This window comes from Rhipicephalus microplus, chromosome 8, assembly GCF_043290135.1.
Source record: "Rhipicephalus microplus isolate Deutch F79 chromosome 8, USDA_Rmic, whole genome shotgun sequence".
NCBI classification, from domain to species: domain Eukaryota; kingdom Metazoa; phylum Arthropoda; class Arachnida; order Ixodida; family Ixodidae; genus Rhipicephalus; species Rhipicephalus microplus.
In genome coordinates, this window is record NC_134707.1 from 98,080,441 (window position 1) to 98,098,374 (window position 17,934).

General features: G+C 45.4%; 1 long non-coding RNA gene across 1 annotated transcript; it reads left to right on the plus strand.

Moving 5' to 3' along the window:
* Positions 1 to 2,247: 2,247 nt before the first annotated feature.
* Positions 2,248 to 10,660, plus strand: LOC119186563 (uncharacterized). The gene is made up of 4 exons (XR_012885391.1): positions 2,248 to 2,386; positions 2,454 to 2,519; positions 9,615 to 9,749; positions 10,574 to 10,660. It is a non-coding gene; the product is annotated as an uncharacterized LOC119186563 (long non-coding RNA).
* The last annotated feature ends 7,274 nt before the right edge of the window (positions 10,661 to 17,934 follow it).

A 17,934-nucleotide genomic window follows, 5' to 3' on the forward strand; every position in this document is an offset into this window, starting at 1 on the left:
TAGCCCCCCTGCAGCACGTCGAGACAAAATAATATAGCGACTGCTTATGAAGCGCTTTCCTCTGCGTGCATTGTAGATATTGTCTACAGTGTTAAACACATAGGAAGAAAAGGGGTCTGCGGCTCACTTCTTTTCGGAAGTAACTGCAATGCCACATATAATACTTCCTAAAGAATCACAGTTTCGTCTTATAAGGCGTAACTGTCGATGTCTGAGCTGTTACTTCTCAATAAATTTAACGGTAAAACATGAAGCTGTGAAAGGTACCACTTAGTCGGGCTAACTAACTCGATAATATTAAACAGTGTGGTGCTGAAAGAGTATACCATGCATGTGAAACCAGGCAGCTCGCGAAAGCCTTCTTAACGTTTTGTAGTCTTGGTTATCTTTCTTGGTGTAACGGCGTCCGAACTAACTGCACGCAAACTTCCCGGCAAATGCACACGACGTACATACTACCCTCACAAATAAATAAGAAAAAAAAGCAGCGGAGGGGGTCTATTCAATTGCTTTCGCAATGAAAGTTGGAGTGCGCAAGTCTCTTGTGCGTTTAGTGGAAAATCTATGCTGATGAAAGACAACACTCAATAATATTTTGTATTTTGCTGAAAATTCCTGACTACATCTAACATTCTATTTATTCAGTCACAAGCCTCCGCCATCTGCTGTCATATGTAGCGGACATTGTAGCGTACATTCGAGTTCAACTGCTAAAAGTTCGCGTAGCCATAGCTGCACACGCAGCTTGCGTTGCCCCTGTAGGAAGCTGCACTGATAATTTGCATTCGGCACTGCCGTATTTGTTGGTATTTTTTTTCTGCAAACGGGCGCGTTCATACTCGTTCAATAAAACGGAGGCCACCCTTCTTCGGTGCTCTGACCTGATGGCCCAAGAGGCTTTGGTTGAGCAGGCCCGAGCCACTGCCGACGCCAATGGGCTGCCGCAAAGGTGTGCTCACATAGTGTTTGTACGGGGTGGCCCCTAAAGAGCATTACCCATCCTCCCCTTGCATTACACACCGAAGTAAATGTTTTTCGTCATCGTATAGCAGCGGGCCTAAAATAATTTTGACGAGGCTGCATGCCGCTGCCCTAGAAGAAAAAGAGACTGCTGTCGGTATCACTTTCTCGGGTCGAATGGCGCTAGTGGAGTGTAGGTTGCCTTCGCTATTAAACGCTAGCAAATGGTTCTTTCCCTATTAAATTTTTCTATAAATGGCTTTCATAGCAGATAATACAAATACCCTCTACCATTTTATCGCTAGATCTACACGTAAGATAATTACATTTATGGTGTCCTTTTTTGCATATCGGTAGGTTTGTCATAGGTTCACCTGTCTAGGGCCTACCAGGACGGCAACGCCTGATAGTAAATATACCATCGGTGATTTACTCCTTGGCAGGCATGGGTTGGCAATTCTTATAATGCTATAGTACCTTTTTGGCTAGAGTTACTTTGCAGTTTTACCAATTCAAAGGACAAAAACTTTATTTAAAGGTTTGACGCACTGATTTCATGAAATAACTTAGGCGTGCTCATCTAGATAAAACAACTTTCCATTGAATGGTCCACGTATGCGATGAATTCATTTCCAGAAGCACAGTTTTATAAGAGATTGGTAGAAGAAAAAGCAATAAAACCAAGAAACCTAAAGAGAGCGGTTATAGAAAATTTTGATTGGAAGACCAATATTTTCTTGAAAACTCCTCATGTTGATCGAGCAATGCTCACTGCAGAAGCTCAAGCGAATAGACTGACGGCTACGCGAGTAGCTCACGAATACATGAGGCTTTCAAGTATGTGTTTTTATGATGAAGTACACATTTCTGTAACTCTCCAGTGAACAAAGGCCTCTACTGCCTTTATCCTCTTGGCATCATTGTTGCGCCACACACACAGACTCTGTCAGCAGAAAAAAAAAGGCACGTGTAGGCAAAACTACAACAGAAATAGATAACACGATCGTTGTGCATTTTGCCTTCCTGTTCTTGTCTAGCCGCCTTTGCATGCTTTCTATTTTCTGGTGATTTCCGCCCGCCAACTACCACTATATCATTCTGACAGTCCCACTTGTGCATGACGTTATTAAAAAAAAACATAGGATTTTTTAATGAACCGTAATGACGCACTTCAAGAAATAAAGACAATTTTTTGTGTGCCAGGTGCATACATTAGATGATGTACGGCTATTCACTATGAGATGCACCTTGTGATGAGGAATTGCGCAAATTTCTTTGTTTGGTATGGGCATACCTAGGCATAGAGTACTTACAACAAGCTCTGCGGAAGGCCCACCGTGCCTATTTATTCCCAGTAGGCCATCGCAGACTTCCATCCTTGCGACGTCCACGAACCGGAGCGGACGCAGCGACTTACCATTAACAAGTAGGTTCACTCTGAAACTCTTTTTCTTGAGTTGTACACCTTACAGGCAACTTTTATGTACTTTCAGCAATGACTTATTTACGTCTGTGCGCCACGGTGATCTTCTGCGCGTCACTTCTTGCGCTTTTGATAGGTGAGTAAAGCGCGTGGTTTTTTTTGCAACACGATAGCGTGCTTAAATGACACACTTTAACTGCCAAATATCACAAACGCAGAGTAAAAGAACACACAACGACACGCACAACTGGCTCGTCGTCGTTTCTTTCTTTACACTGCGTTTGTAATATTTCACTGCTGAAGTATGTCATTAGGCAAGTACCAACTAGGCCTACAGTCAGTCTTGATGTGAGAGTGTGCGCTCGGGAAAATCTGCAGACTTGGAAATAGGTGCACGTGATTGACAACTGTATGAATACTTATACAAAGAACTTTCTAAAAGACATCCTTTGAAGTGCCCGGCCTGAATGTGGTAACTCAGGCTGCTCCCACACCACGGTGGTTAGACCCAACCTAACCACTACATCACAGGCCCTCTGAGTAGGCGGAAGCTGAAGACAGTGTTTTTAGCTATTAGTGCCCATGCCCCAGTGCTTCATTAGTAATGCCCTTGTCCCCTCATAACAATGGTCACCACCAGAGGATGTTATATATATTTGACGGGTCCCCAAACTGTAACACTGAGAGCAAGAACGTTCTGAAAAATGCAGTACGTGAGGGCTAGACTAAGATACGAATCAGTCTGAAGCATCATTAGGTTGGTATTGGGTGATCATGTGAGTTTTTTATAGGGAGAGAACAATAATATTCTACATATGATAATATTTAGTGAATACATAATAGGCGAATAGAGTGTCTCGGAACCCTTGGACATTGGTCTGTCACTAGGCTCCTCCTCCTGCATTAAAGTTACTGGAAGTGCCCGAGAGAGGCCAATGTGATTGAAGTTCGTAATCGCGTCTGTCTTTAGGCCCAAGTGGTGCAGGGATGGTGTTATAATCTTGTTTCTGTTTCACTAACATGTGGTCCCTCAGCGTATATGCATGTTGTGAAGAATACAGTAGAACAGGGTAGTTCAAAGCCCCATAATTTAGAAAATCAGATGATGGGGATTTGTTACCTGGTTCTGGAGAGCATATGCATTGCTTGTTGGCATCAAACACTCACTAATTCGGTCACGTTGGACACCAGCGTGGTACTTCTGTGTAATCCTAAAACCGCGCAGAGCGAGGGGCGCCGAAAACGTGCGATGACAAAGAGCATAAACAGCGTTCGCTGACAATCCGAACGAGGTGGCGCTATTTGCATCAATATGCAAGTCACTTGGTCCCCGCCTTGTGACCGCCTAGACGAGCTATCAGTTCAACGCCAATTTAGCCGAAAAAGAACTATTCTGGCGTGCGTGGTAGTGCTAATGGTACTTAAGCAGGTACTAGCGGAACACGTTTGGAATAATCAAATAAGAGAGCTTCGTGCCGTGGTTACATTAAGATGACATGAAGTCACAGGATTACGAAAATAGTAGCTTTCGCTCTGGTCTTATGAGCAATAGGTATAGTATTCGCGTTTGCTTGAAGAAAATGAAAATGTACTGATGTATCACAAACATTTTTCTTTTTTTGTACCTTCATGCTTTCAATGAATCGCTGTACAGCCGATTCATGCATTTCCTGCGCTCCCGTGAAAGTCTGGTTAACGAGCCTTTCCTGTACAGCCGACGCTACAATTTCATTGCATATCCTATATATGCGTGGCAAATTGAAACAACTATCCAAAATTATACTGGAAATGAAGTCGGGCAAAAAAACTCTTACTTCAGCACTGCAAGATATCGCTGCTTCATTTTTAGCGGACTAGAGGATGTATATTTTAACAGCTTCTCATAAAATATTGTTATGTTTGAAAGAGACCGGTAGAAGTTGAAAGGGGCCGTTTATTAGGTCATGAGGGGCAGCTGAGCAGCGGCCGACTGGTTAAAGATTCTCCTGCTTCGCTTCTTCCTTTCTCGCTCCGGGCGACAGGTGCGTTCACTGTATACGCTTCGTTGTCTGCGTGCATGTGCGCAACATTTCTCTCCGGGCAGACGAGTTGTCATGGCGTGTACAGTTTCAGGCGGGCAACATGAATCACTTGAATTTTGGCAGCTCGTCGACCACTCGCCGTAGGGTGAGCTATTACTTAGTTGACCTCTGTAAGTCTGTCAACAATGACAAAAGGTCCATCGTAAGTGGCCAAAAGCTTTTGGTATGACCCGCGCTTGCACATCGGAGTCCACAACCTCACCAGATCACCACGGCGATAAATCACTAGTCAATGGTGAATGTCATAGCGTGCCTTCGCTTTGTCTTGCGATACCAATGTGCGCAGTCGAGCTATGCGACGCGCCTCTTCGGCGAGGCAGAGAGTCTCGGCGACATTGACGTCGCCGTGATCACAGAAAGGTAATACTGTGTCGATCATAAGCCGGGGCGAACGTGCATAAAGCAAAAATAAAGAGCTATAGCCTGTAATCTCATGCTCCGCGGTGTTAAACGCGTAAGTAATGAACGGGAGTACGTCCTCTCAGTTCTAGTGGTCGCATGAGACACTCATAGACAACATGTTGATAATGGTGCGGTTGGTACGCTCCGTCAGCGCATTAGTTTGGGGGCGGTATGGGTCGAGTGACGCAGGCGGGATTCGCACAAACGGTGTAGCTCCTCCTCGACATCCGCTGTGAATTGTCGTCCACGATCACAGATAATCAGCTGAGGTGGGCCGTGTCGGAGGATGACGTACTATAGCAAAAACGACGCGACTTCACTGGCAGTTGCGGAGGGGACGGCCGCCGTCTCGCAGTAGCGTGTGTGGTAGTCGACGCAAACAATTATCCATCGGTTGCTATCTTGATGATATTCTTGTGTGGGGGAAGACTCAGTCTGTGCTTGACGCGAGCCTTATCGCAGTTTTGACTTGTATAGCAAACAGTGTCATGAAGTTAAACGTTAATTTTTTTCCGTCAAGAAGCTCTGTTTCTTGGGACACAAGATTTTAGCCGAGGGCTTTTCTCACCTTTAAACAGTAAAGTGAATGCTATCGTGAATGCTCGAACGTCTACAGACATTAGGTCGTTGCGCCCATTTTTGGGGCTGATAGGCTTATTTCCAAGTTCATAGATCACTATGCAGATGTAGTCGAACCACTTTGTCTCATGCTCAGACAGGGCCAAAAATTTGGTTGGTCGGAGAGTGCTCAAGGCAGTTTCATGTAGTTGAAAACGCGCCTTACTTGCCCACCAGTGGTTAAGGTGTTTGATCCTAATCTACCTGTGGTAGTTACAACCAATGCATCTGACGTTGGTACGAGAGCAGTGTTATAGCAGCGGTATGGTCCTAAGCTTCAAACTGTAGCATTCGCGTCGAGAACCCAGTCATAAACTGAAAGAAAATACTTTTTGGGCGAACGCGAAACGCTGGCGTGCCTGTGCGCTTGTGAAAAGTGGCACATTTACCTTTGGGGTAGGCGTTTAACTCTTAGAACTGACCATCAAGCAGTAGTTGCTTTTTTAGCAGCAGGAGATGCCGGTCGTTGACCGTTAAGAATTTGAAGGTGGTCAGCTAGACTGTTATACTACAATTTTGATGTAGAGTATTAGAAGGGCTTGAAAAACGTTGTGGCCTATGCCTTGTCTATACTGCCATAACAGAACAGTCCAGAACTTAATCAGGAGAAAGAAATAGTATCATTAGTTACATCAGTAGACGATAAGGAAATTGTGCAGCTCGCAAAGAGTACGGATGAGACATTACGGAAAGTATGTGAGTATGTATCTAAGCGTTGGTCATCAAAGAAACCAAATAATGACTTAATTGCATATTTTCATGTTAAAAATGATGCCTCTTTTGTAGACGGGTTACTCATGCGTGGTGACCGTGTAGTCATTCCGAATATCTTCATAACTACTTTCATGCACTTAGCACATGAAAATCATGAAGGAATAGTACGCACTTAACAACTCCTTCGTGAGAGATATTGGTGGCCACAAATGGATCGTTCTGTAAAGGAATATGTAAAGCATTGTCATGTCTGTCAGCTGGCAGATAAGTCTGCCAAGCCTGGTGTGGCGCCTTTGCAGCCAGTTGAATGGCCAGACGGGCCGTGGAAAAAATTGGGTATTGATATTGTCGGCCCATTAGATGTGCCTTTTCCAAGGTATCTGATAACATTGGTGGATTACTATTCTAAGTGGCCTGAGGTTATTGGAACGAATAAAATATCAGCAGAAGACGTCATTAAGCTGTTGGACTTGTCATTTAGCTGCGAAGGGCTACCAGAGGTATTAGTTATCGACAATGGTCCACAGTTTGTGTCGCAGCAGTGTGAGAACTATCTTAAGGAAAAAGGCATTCGTCACGTGTTGTCGTCAAATTATTATCCCAAGTCCAACGGTCAAATAGAACGCCCGAATAGTGTTCTGAAGGTACATCTACAGGTAGCTAGACTGGAAGGTAAAGATCCAGCAAAAAGCATCACAGAATTTTGAGTTCATACAAAGTCACTTCACATGCGGTGACAGGTCTTTCGTCAGCTTTTTTGCTGCATGGCCGTCAACCTCTTTCTAAAATAGACATTAGCAAGTTTAGAATACATCCTCAGTTATCGGGGTTACAAGCTTATTTGCCTCAGGTTCGTATTAGAGTCTCGGAAAAACAGCAAAATCGTGAAGAATATTTTGATAAAAGGAATGGTACTCAGAAACACCGCATAAATGTAGGAGACATAGTTAAAATAAGGTTCCATTGGAAAGGAAATTATAGGTATAGCAAGCCTCATAGGGTGCAGGCTCAAGTTGCACGTTTCACTTTTGTGCTAAGTGACGCCATAAAGTGGAACGCTTCCAAGCGAACAATAATTCCTGAGCGTTCCTTTGAGAAGGCGGCTCGTCTTACCCCACCTAAAGAATTATTTTCCCTTATTCTAACATAGACAGTTGTGATAGTCAGCCCCTTAGTTCACCTGCTCTAGTTGCCTTTCCCCCCAAATCTTCAAACAGACTCTCAATTGTCAGAGCTCTCAGTTAATTAAAGTCTGAATCAGTGGTTCCACAGGGAACGTTGGGATGTCAAGAGGATCCTGTTGGGAAACCCATGATAACTGTTCAAAATCATATCAATCCCGGGGAGGGGGTAAATGAAGGGGTGCCGTGATTTTCGAAGCCGAACGAAAATGGTCGCAATCCACCAAGATGTTCTGTGGCCTCTTCGTGTCCGCTCCGTGAGACAAACCGCCCAGTGTGGTTTAAAGACTTTGTGACTTAGTGCGGACATCTAGGAGATTGACTGTGGTATTGTAGTGCGTGTTGTTTTTCATGATCGGGGAATGATGTGTTTTGTGGTGCCACTCATGGATGTGCGGACAGGTCACTCATCTCGCCGTTGGTGTGTTTTGGATGTGTTGACACTCGCGAGATTGTGATGACTGTTTCCTTCAACGGGGCGATGACGTGGTGTTGTGGCGTCATTCTTGAGAAGGATGCACAATGTGTGTCATGTGGTTGTGTGCTTTATATATAGATGTCGTTGCAGACCGGCACACCTGATTGTCAGTAGCAAATTACGTGTGTACGCGTCACGTCGTGCTGTGGTTTTAATAAATGGCTGCTAGTGAGTCCAGTCAATGTTTGGTTTCCGTGGAGTTCGTTTGCCTCGCTCGTCTTGGTGGGCCAATTGCCGGCGCGCGCCGAGTTCCGCGTCCAGACGTCGGGCCCTTTCGCGCTGTTCGGACACCGCCTGACGACACAACAATGCCCTCTTCAGACATATATGGGTCTATGATATTGCAGAGCATCAGAACCTCCTCTATCTAGGTGGTACACGTTTCTCCATGAGTCTGGGCTCTTTGAGCCAACGTTCGGTCCGCGCTTTTCTTTTTCGCATCAGTCACCGAATCATTTCTTGAGTTCTTGAGCGAAACGATCCCATGCTGTTAAGGAATCTGCTGATTTCGTACCGCATCAGGGCGATTTTCATGAGAAAGAGCGCGACATTTCCCATTTGGTCAGTGGGACCCCAGCATTTCTACCAGCTCACTCTTTTGTAATGTGTCAGCCACGCATTCACATCTTCTCCTGCTCTTCCCACGAACGGGCGGGGTTCCATGTAGTGATACCGAGGTGCAGCCGGCACTGACCTTTGCGTGGTTGAGAAGCCATTACCATCGCTCTCGGCCATGGCAGTTGTCGGTGGCACACCAGCAAGACGACGGCTCCGGCGTAGTTCAAACAGATGTGGCTCCATGGTTCGTCGACGTGCTGTACCCAGGCACCTCCACCACTCTGTTAATGTTAGAAATGCGTTTATTCCGCTGTGGCGTACCGGTAGACTTGAAAGTGTCTTGCACCGGAGACCCATCTCACTTGGCGAACGTCCTCTTCTCTAATCTGCCTGTTCTCCGCTACCCATAGGCTCATACTCTGATCACATATGCAGTAACAATATGTTGTGTTTAGGTGGTCCAGTAGAGTTACGCAGCAGCATGTCGAAAAGAGGTAAAAAAACAATTTGCGATAAAGACATGAATAAGGGTACGAAGAAAGGTATAAAGTGATGTAGAAAGTAAAAGTGAGCTATTTAGCTCGGGAAACTTCTGCTATCAGTTTCGAAAGAACAGTTCTCTAAATTATCAAACCTGTGACTACTGTGGATGTCATACACTGAATTACGATGGCTGAAAATATTGATAGCTTCGTACTAATAAGTGAACTTCGGGTGCTTGTTGATCTTGCCAAAATTTTTTCAAATTTCCCTGAAAAGATGACAATTGTGCTGATGACGCTCTACGTCAACGACGTGCGCTCGCGTAGCTGGTTGCAGGTTCACCGCTAAACAGGACGGGTGCTGCAACGAAGCGGTAGCTGCGACGATCACCTCTTCTTGAGCTGCTCTCCGCCTGCTTGCTTGTTTGCTTGCTTGTTCTAGCTCTCTTGGCTGCTGCTTCGAAGCACAGCGTTCTTCGAGAAATCGATTCCTTTCTCGCTCTCTCCAAAAGCTGTGCCGGCACGCACCACAATGATGCTGGCTTCTATGTGCCTTTTCCTCGTTATTATTTTTTTCACTGTGTGATGAGTGCGACTGCAACTTATTCAAACGAGCGATTTTTTCCGCCTAGGCTAATAATTCGCCAAATGTTTGTGTTATTTCCTGCAAAGCGACACCTCTTATGTTCTGACTGACCGAAAACCCTCACTTTGCAGCACTCGAGGACCAGAGCGGGCCGACGTACCCACGGTTTTATCGCAACACCTTGCCCAACCCACGCTTCGAAAAGTAGCAAAGATGGTGTCTCGGCAGCAAGGCGCTTCAGCACTGCTATGATGACAAGTCCATAGGTAATGGAGTTGGCAAAAGATAATCTTGATCCTTAGGCTCAAATTTCAGTCCAGCCGTCACGGATACCTCAACTGACTTCTTACATACAGCATGTAGAAGCTGATTTGATACAGTCCTGATCTTCAACAAACTAACAGTTACGTCCATTTCATCTCAAGTTCAAAACGTACAAGCTGCTCCCCTCAAGATCATAGGCTGGCAAGCTTATTCATGAAGCGGCTCACTTAGACTCACTCGGACTCCCATTAACACATGAGTCAGTATAGCTGAGAAAATTTTAAAGATTCTGAGTCGAAGTGATATTGAGAGAGAAATGATGAGTCTGAGTGCGAGCAAGTCCTAAGCGCGAAATTTGTGTCTTGGGTGATTCTTTGATGCCCTCATGAATTATTTACGACTTCTGATTTTACCCATCCATCGTCAGAATTACGACGAGCTTTATATAGGCTTACGCGTGTACTATAGTTTATCGCCACCTACTTTAAAGCAATGACATTCATGTGCCATCTCAAGCAATGAAAAGTCCCTAATCAATCCTGTCGGGCTCCTCGGTTGGTGTATTCCACTTCAAGTTCCTGGTTCTTTTATATTATATTCTAAGAAGCGAATACCCAGCATGTTTCCAGTCAAAAAAAGTTACGTAAACTGGAAGTGCCACTTGCATTATTTTACCCATTCCAATGAATATGTATAAACTCGTCCTCTTCAGCATGCAACAAGTATTGCGCAATGCATGTAATCAGAAACTATGTTCTTGTTCAAATTTACTTCTTATCTTTTTCTTCTTTGAATGTTTTCTATATCTTTGAATGTTTTCTTCTAGGGTTTGACCATCTTGCAGTAATGGCAAATGACCTACGATTGCATTTTTATTGAATCTAATAAAGCAATAAAGAGAAATTTCACATCAGTCTCCTTTGTGGTGCACATGCCTTTTGTGTTCTCGAAACTATTGAAATACTAAAAATAAACTGGCTAAACCAACGCTCAGTTAAAACATTCAATACACGTAATATCTACCCTTTCGTATTTCGACAGTATATGTAATATTTATCAGTAAAATGAGCGGCACGTTGTTGTCAGTTCGACTCTGCTCGCTTCTCTGCCTCACTATTGTCGAGATTCAATTGCGCTACCGTCATCAGCGTGTACTCATGCTTCAGGTATATAAACATTAAAAAGTAACTTTACAGTTTTACAAGCGTCTGTAGCTTAGTCCGGTCTAAAATAGCAACCATGTTTAGCGTTATCGACGAACGGGATTGAGGTAGTTGTTCCTAGATATAGAGCGTAGAAGTTTTCTCTGTTGTGTTGGGGAAAGAAAGGCGAGTGTATCAGTGAAAAAAAAAAGAGATATTATTGTCCTATTAGAAAATTAAAATGAAGGAAAAAATGGACCTCAAGAGTTAACGTCATGAGGACGGTCAACAGATGGTTAGCTGAAACAATGTAATGAATACTAAGAGATGGGAAGTGAGGGTGTGGGCTCTAAAAAATTAGGTCGATCTACGGAATTCGGAAAGTTGAAGCTATGAAATGGAAACAGCTCTGCGAGCAAGGCAGGGTGCATTGGAGAATGTTCGCTGAGACCTCCGTTCTGCAGTGTAGATAAAGCTGGCTCATAATGATGGTAAATTCAGTGTTGTTGTAGAAAACACGTGACTGATTGCTTTCTTTAGGTTTTAGAATTCGGTAATACTCAAAAGGGAAAAGTGCCTTTGCGGATATAGTTGAGCGTTCCTTATGCATTGTTGCACCACACTGGCGAACGAATCAATGCTACAGCCACAATGAGCAGTGCCACGCGATGAACGGCAAGCAGAAAGCACGCATGAAATGAGCATATACAGGATGGCCACGGACAAACCACTGCCATAGATGGACACCTAAATCACGCTGCTCAAACAGAAAGAAACACGCGCAAAATGAACGCACAGTTAAACCATGAAAATTCCTTCTCCTCTGTTTGTGAGCAGCGCACCACTTTCTTGAATGCGTCCGCGGCAGCGAGCGACGTGACTTTCCTGCTCTCTTTAACTGCTGTAATTTCGTACAAAACGCAGTGGAAGCACACGAGGTCCAAAGCGCCTGAATGGCGTAATAAGCGCGCGAGAGAGAAAGCCACTAGAGAACACCTATACGAACTTTGACGAGGGCATGAGGATTGGCGAACGCATAGTGACGCGTGGGGTAGGGTGGCACAACGCCCGTCGTGTCCTCTCTCCGAATGACGAAAACACGCACAAGTTGCTGAGCTCTGAGGACTATCAGCGGTACGTGGTAAATGTGAATGGCTCGCCATTAACAAGTTTGAGAGCGTTCGCTCTAAGCCGTAGGTGTTAGCGGCTCGCGCTCAAAATCGCGAGGTCACTAGCATTGACGCGCCGTAGCGGAACTTCTTTTGCTTCGCTATCTGTTGGTATATTTTTTATAACATCATATGGATTACGAAAATACGTCAGCGGAGCCGTGGCGGACCCCGGCATAAAAATACTTCCATGTTAAAAAGAAACAATTAGTGACTGCAGGGAAGTATTTAAACAAGGCTAAAGAGGACCACTCGAGAAACACGGCTTGGCATTGGCTGCTTTCCGTACGTTCATAGAGTTAGCAAGTCTCGTATGATTCCATAGGTCGATTCAGATGCGAAAGTGGTCCTTTTTTATACTGGTATATAAAAGAGGGCACAAGCGCGAACTTCGCAGTTCGGGAACACTTTCTACACTGTATACAGGTCCGCATGCGTTACAGAAGGCGGAGAATGCCTACAGAAAAGTAACATGCACGGGAAATGTATGATTCATCCTACCAACGCGGTGGTAGACGCTGCTATGCACAAAGTGATAACCTCTTCCCATAGTAACAATAAAAAGTTTAGGTTGTCCACACTCTTATCTTTAGAAGTTTATCCGATCTCGTCAGCCACTTATGTGAGCAGCCTGGTCAGGTGGCCAATTTGGCAGTAAAATTCGGTACGCAAGAACGCAGCTGAACACGTGTGTTGTCCTTCGTCGAAGAAGGATGCCGCTTCGAACTTGCCTTCAACCAGCTCTGAATCGCCGCTGTTTGCGTCTACAAGCTCTCAGGAGCTCATGCACGAGTCATGATCAGTAAATTACATTGTATGGCTCTTGCGTAGTGGTCACCTTTCTGCCGTCTGCGATTCGCCGCTTTCATACTCCGCGCTGGTGAGACCGGCAAGCCTTGAACGGTATCTAGTTTTCACCAACCTTTACTACACGTGAAGATAGATTGCTTGGTTGGGTGTCAGTTTCATTGCTGTGCTTTTTTGTGTATTTAAAACTGCTGTCTACTTTACCGTGTAATTTTATTGTCACACTGATAACAGAAGCGTCTCAGAAAACTGCATGCACTATTACTTTGCTGCTGTCAATAACAAAAAAAAATTCCTACACCTCTTCCCAATATCTCGTTTGCTTAACCACAAGGTCTTTTCAGAAAACAAAAACAAAGAAACATTAACTGGCTGTGGCTGAGACGTTTGATTCAGCATGGCCGTGTTTGAAAACAAGCAATTTTGCTTGGGCGACGACAAATCACGCCAGTCGTTTGAACTGCAGGGTTATTCTTTCATCAATGCGCTCCTTGCCAAGACAAGGTGCTCCCTAAAGAAAAACATACATGACAGCAAACCAAACAGCAGCCTGGGCGACCTCGCAACTGAAAAATAAGAGAAAAAGAACGGCAGGGAGGTTAACCAGCCTATACGCAGCCGGTTTGCTACCCCGCACATGGGAAGGGGATGGGGGAGATGAAAAATAGAGAGCACAAAGCGAAGAGAGATAAACACAGCACAATCGGCAGCACACGCGCGAACGCTCAGTCATAGTCCAGTCTTGTCTTTCGTGGTATGTGACATTGCTGTTACAGCTGCTTGTTCAAGTCCGTGCCGCGTATAAATTTCAACAGAGTCTTTGTCGCCTTCTGTTGCAATGTCTTCTCTCGGGCACTTGACAGAATAGTGTCCACAGACATTTGGCTGTTGCCGATGTGCGCATGAACGAACGCCAGGGACTGTCTCTGGATGTCATACAATGGACAGTCGCACAAGATGTGGTGTAGCGTCTCTTCTCAATGAGAGGCATCGCAGAGAGCGTTGTCGGCCATTCCCATTACAAACGAACAAGATTTTGTAAATGCCACTCCTAGCCATAAGCGATGAAGAAGGCTGGCTTCTCTTCGGTCGAGGCCAGTGGGCATGCGGAGAGCCATCAAAGAGGACCGGTGGTGTTGATGATTCGTCTCGTTGTTTGGTAGGCACCATAGAGAAAACGTGATTTCACGCGCCAGTCGTCGAACATTACTGGCTGCATCAGTCTGCGAATGTGGCATGGCTTCTTGTCGTGTTTCTTCAAGAGCTTCCCGCACGGCAGTATCGGCAAGTTCCTTCCCTATGACGCCGCAGTGACTTAGCAGCCACTGAAACGTCACATGATGCCCTTTCTCGTGTTAAGTGTGGAGAAGGCATCGGATTTCGAAAACAAGCTATTCGTACTGTCCACGATGCAGTTCTGTGAGCACACATTGTAGGGCAGTCTTGAGTCGCTGAAAATCGGCCATTGTTGCGGTGGTTCCCGATTGACCACACAAAGTGCAGCACGCAAAGCAGCTAGTTCCGCTGACGTAGATGCCGTGGAGTGGTCAGTCCTAAAGCTGATTGTAACACCTCTTGCTTGGACAACTTCTGCACCTGACGAACACTGGCGGTTTGTGGAGCCATCGGTATATATGTACACTGTCTGAATATTTCTCGTCCAAACGAAGAATAGGCAGTTGTTTCAGCGCGGGCGATGAAAGCTCAGATTTCCTCCGGATTCCTGGTACACCAAGATTCTCTGTGCGTCGAATAAGACACCAAGGAGGTATCAATGGTTTAGATGAAGGAGTGAAGCCTGAGGGAAGTTTCTCGTTGTACTCCACAATCATTTTAGCGAACGATGCTTGGCGCCTTTCTGAAGGCAACACTGCAAGTTGATGGCAGGGAGCCCGTGTGAAGTGTCTAATGTGAGGTCTCAGAACTTCTACAGCAATGTGAGTTTGTATGAAATAGTCACCAGCCATCGGAATTGTTGCCTCTGTTGACGTACATATGGGCAGACCAAGGCACACTCTCAGTGCTTGGGCTTGTACTGCCTGTAGAACACGAACATTGGTCGTGCAGGTATTGCTAAACACGGGCAAGCTATATCTCAGGAAACTGAGAAACAGGGCTCTGTAGACTTCCTTCATTGCGTCTATTGACATCCCCCAAGTCTTGCCTGTCAGAAACTTGAACAATTAGGAAATAGCGGTCGGGTGCTTCTTCATAGAGGCCACATGCGGACTCCAACAGAGGTCCCTATCAATATTGATGCCCACAAACCGGTGGGTTCTGGTGTTAGAAATGGGTCGCTCGCAGATTAAGACGACATAAAGGGTCATTGATTTGCGAGTGAAGGCCACCAGCGCGCAATTTTCTGGTGATATGCTGAGATATTGTTTTAACAACTAGTTAGCAATCATAGTTGCTGCTTTTTGAAGCCGGGAACATATGTGAGGACGTGTGACAAACGATGTCCAGATATAGATGTCGTCTGCGTATATTTAGATTTTAATCAAACTAGGCAAGTATTCCGCAAAGCCAATAATTGCAAGATTGAATAGCGTCAGGCTAAGAACTCTGCCTTGAGGAACACACCTGGAAGTATAGCGTCGCGTAGTTGGGCCATCTTCTGTAACACAAATGATCTTGCTGCCAGGTAATTCGAAATCCACTGAAAGACTCGACCACCAGGGCCAACGGCCACAAGAGCACCCAAAATGTCTTCATGTAGTACATGATCATTCGCGCCTTCCTCATCTAGAAACAAAGCTGTAGATAGTCACTTACAGGATCTTTCGTACTGAACGTACGAAACTAGATCAACGATACTGTCAATGAAAGAGCGGTCGCGTCGGCAACCAGCCATGGAATTCAGATAAATCTTGTAGTATTCGAGATACCACTCCAGGCGACCTAGTATCATCGGTTCCGTTATCTTCCCTACGCAGCTGGCCAGCGCTATTGGGCGGCATGAGGCGAGTTCGAGTGGGGATTTCCCCCTGCTTCAAGATGGGTAACAAGTGGCTTACTTTCAAGTCGTCAGGAACATTGTCATCCGGCCACGAGATGTTGTGAAGGCTCAACAGTTCTCTCCTTGCACCTTCCCCAAAGTGCACAATTAAGACTCGGTACAGAATACCATCTCGGCCCAGTGAAGTTGAACGCCTGAGAGAGCTAGTGCCGCCTCAAGCTCCTATATTTTAAAAGGAAGGTCCATGTGGTAGTCACGGGAACGGGTGACATCACCTCTCACTGGAGAATCTGGATGAGTGGCTTGGTTGGCGATCTGCGCACAGAAATCTTCTGCGACATCGATGTCCTGCCTCCCTTGAAATAGCGCGAGCGCTTTGAATGAAAAACGCTGTTCGGTTGGGTGACGCAGACCTTGCACCGTTTTCAGAATGTGTAAGAGTGGCTTGAGAGGGTCTAGTGACTGGAAAAACGTTGTCAATAGTTCCGACGACAATCTATCCTTGCGATGGCGAATCTTTTTTCACATACTCCTGGCTGCCTTAAGATCGTGAATTGATTTTGTGCGCCGATACCAACTCTCCGCCCGGCGTCGAAGTGCTCGAAGTCGCTCCAACTCTATGTCAAAGTTGTTTCGTGTGGAAGATATTGTCACCGTGCGAGTGGCGTTTTGCATTGTGCTCTTAATTGGCTGCTCTAACCTAGATCATAGGCCATCGCTGCAAGCATCTTCCATGTCAGAATTGAAGTTTGTCCATTGGAAGGCTCGAATGGTCGTCCGTGGACCACAACTAGACAAGCCTTTGATGTTAAGGTAGATTGGAGTGTGATCACTTCTTCGTGTCTAAACATCTGGAAACTACTTGACGTATGTCGTGAGGGAGTTGGAGACAAAGTCAAGGTCGAGACGGCTGCCGTATGTCGCCTCTCGTAAAAGAGTGGGACTACCATCGTTCAGGAGCGTAAGGACATTGTTGTATGCGATGTTTGCTAACCTGCGTCCTCTTTCATTTGTCCGCGTTCTTCCCCATGCATGATGGTGCGCATTGAAATCACCTATAATGACCGATGGTGCAGGACACACTCTCAAAATATCCGCTATTCTCCTGAAATGGAGATTATTGGACGGCGATATATAAACGCCTATGAGAGTAAACATGAGTTTGTTCTTTTTCACAGTGATGCAGACATACTGAATGTCATCGTGAGGCGCGATTGGTTTCACAACATACGTCAGTTTACGACGAACAAAGACGATGATTTTGCTGCACGCACCTCCATCGGAAATGTGACCACCGCCACCGGGATCTGATCTCGTGACCTGCAAGTCAGCATTCGAGCACCATAACCACTAGAGTACTAGCTGTGGCGGATAGTATAAAGGATAAATTCGGCAGATCCCACGTACCTGGGAATCGACGTTATGCGAAGCATGCGGAGGGAAGGTGACCGTGTTGCCACTTTTTATGGTGAGCGACACGTCATGAAATGTTGGAAGAGTAAATCATATTGGCTGTAGTATAATGCCACTAGAAGTATTCGCTGTACTCCTACGTCACTCTCAGTTATCTATAACTCATGAAATCGCTAAAGGCACGAACGGAAGATGAGCGAAGGACACAGAAAATATGCTACTTTCGACTGAAGTTTTATTAATTGGCGACATCGAATATATAAGTGCATCCTGCAGAAAAAAGCATCAAAACAAAAAAAAAGATCAATCAAAGAAGATCATGCTATCACTATGCTCATTCGCGCCAACACGTGTCCAGAGCATACGCACTGGCCCAGGTCTGGGCAAATACATAGTTAGACATCACACAAATAGCGTCTGAAAAGTGTCAAGGAGCGCCATACGTGACTGTCTCAATGCGCACACTCCAAAATGTGCAGTTCCTTTCTTGTCAAGTAAATCCAAAGAGCACCTAACCACAATTCAATCACTCGTTTTCATCTCACCGGCCTCAACATGTTGTTTAGAGTTAAAGTCCAAGATCCATTATAACATCATGGTAGTATTGAAAAAAGGTTCGCACCCGCAATCTCGATAGTTATGCGCGAGGTGCCCATGTGTTCCTTCGCGCATCTTATTGTGATGCTCACTTATGGCC